Source organism: Otolemur garnettii, unplaced genomic scaffold (genome assembly GCF_000181295.1).
Source record: "Otolemur garnettii isolate 467f Iridium unplaced genomic scaffold, OtoGar3 scaffold00162, whole genome shotgun sequence".
Classification (NCBI taxonomy): Eukaryota; Metazoa; Chordata; class Mammalia; order Primates; family Galagidae; genus Otolemur; species Otolemur garnettii.
Genome location: NW_003852557.1, coordinates 596,929 through 599,309, shown reverse-complemented (window position 1 = coordinate 599,309; position 2,381 = coordinate 596,929).

The following is a 2,381-nucleotide window of genomic DNA, read 5'->3' as shown; positions in this document are numbered from 1 at the left end:
AGAAAAAAAAAAAAATTGCTCTTCAAAATAGTCTTTTCGGTGTGTGTTTTTTTTCCATTTCTTTAGACCTTTATTCTCTTTCCCCCCATTCACCTCATTTTCATTGCCGCCCAAGCCCCTGAAGGACACTTAATTGTCATCGCCAGCCTCATCCAGAGCCACTATGAAGCATTTAACTGCTGATGGTGCCATACCAGGCACTGTACCGAGAAAATTACCATTGGTGTAGGAGGGAAGAAGGGAGGGGAGAAAAGATAGAGAAAGAGAAGGAGATAAAGGGGACGTGAACAGAGGGGGAAGCTGACCTGACCTCTCTGAGGTTTGGAGTCCTAGCCTGGACATCCAAACAGAGACGCAGGAGGGGGACTAGGGACCTAGCATGTGCCAGGGACTGTGCTAGGTGTGGAGTCCCTCATGTAGTTCAGGGCATCTAATCCCTGCAGCATCCCTAAGTAGGGCAGCCTTTCCCACTGCATGCTCCATGTAGCAAGAGCCCATTCCTTGACTTGTTCATTCAACCCATGTTTTCTGTGCTTTCTCTATGTAGCGGGCATGGGTCCAGGTAACAATAAAAGCAAATATTTATATAGGACCTATTATTTGCCAGACACTGCTTGAAACATGTTCATTTAATCACAATAACTTTCTAAAGATGATACTATCCTATATTATCATCCCAGTGTTATAGATGAGAAGGGCTCAGTTAATGCCCAAAGTCCCTGATAACACCCTCTTCCTAGTGTCCATGCCCTGAGTGGCCTCTCTCTTTGAGTGTGGGCTGGCCTCGTGACTAATTCTAACCAATATATACTGACATGGCAATGGTGGCAAACTGTCACTTCTGCAGTTAGGACACATAAGGCTGTGACTTCCACCTTGCTAGCAGATTTACTTTCTTTCTGGCTTTGATGAAGCAGGCCATGGAATTGGGAAGGCCCATGCAGCAGGGAACTAAGAGTTGTCTCCAGCCAACAGTCCACAGTCAACTCAGTCCTGCCAACAATCCCGTGGGCTTGGAAGCCCAGATCCTTCCCCGGCAGAGACTTCAGATGAGACCCTAACCCTAATCAACTGCTTGATCAAAGCCTCATGAGAGATACTGAAGCAATGACTCAGCTTAGCTCTCCCCAGGTTCCAGACCCACCGCAACTGTGAAATAATAAATATGCATTGTGTATAGCCACTATGTTTGTGCTCACTTGTTACCCAGCAGTAAATAGCTAATACAACTAGTAATGGACAAAGGTAGGGCTCATATGCAGATGATCTGGCTCCCAAGTCTGTGTCTTTAACCACTACACTACATCACCTCTCATGTCTAAGTGGAAATTCCATTTTTTTTTTTAAGTGGCAATGTAAGTTTAGAAATGTTGAATCTTACACCTCCATCTTGAAGATTTGGATTGCAAGGGGAGAAGTCCCTGAGTGAAGTGTCTATCTTTGCCTGGCCCAGTCCTACATTGCCTATAACTTTCCTGATTCCATAACTCTCTGTTCACATGACACCTGTGGCATCCCACCAAACGAGGACTACATAGAAGGAATTGTAGAAATGCTGAGACAGGCATAATCCCCTTATTTTATAGATGAGGAAACTGAGACTCGGAGAGGTTAAATAATTGTCAGAACCGCCCATGAAGATGGTGAGCCCAAATCTGCAATCTAATTAGAAGACACGTGCTTTTCCCATGAATCTGTCCAGAAAAGGGAAGGGTGGTGGGGCAGGGATGTGGCGGGGGAGTGGAGATGAAGGAGCCTGAAGCAAGCATCAGTCGACTAACCACCAGGCACTTTTCCAACCTCAGCCAGCCTCACCCCTGGAAACCCTTGCCGCCCAGGTGACATCACCTGCACACTGAGAAAGAAGGAGGACTCATCTGCTGGGGCCACACCTGCAAACTGTGTTGAGAAAGGACAGGTACAGAAGTGCACCTGTGAACAAGTGAAAGCACATCCTGGGACCTGTGTCAAGGGCACATGCAAGGCTAACTCTCCTAATGGCTGGTTTTGCTGGGACAAACAGGTTTCAAGGCCCTCAAAGTTCTGCACTTAAGTAACCTAGAGACCTGCTGTCTTCTTAGGCCAGGTGGCCAGGTGGAATCATTCCCTGTTTGAGGGAGTGTAGCATTATCACGCCTAATTAGCTCACCTTTTGCACAGACCTCTGAAAAAATGATGATAAAGAGGGAGGAATATTGGCAAGTGGCCTACACTATTCCATTTAGATACTGGACAAACAGGCAGTGCCTGTCGCTCAGAGGGTAGGGCTCTGGCCCTGTATATCAAGGGTGGTGGGTTCAAACCCGGCCCTGGCCAAATTGCAACAAAAAAATAGCCAGACATTGTGGTGGGCACTTGTAGTCCCAGCTACTTGGGAGGCT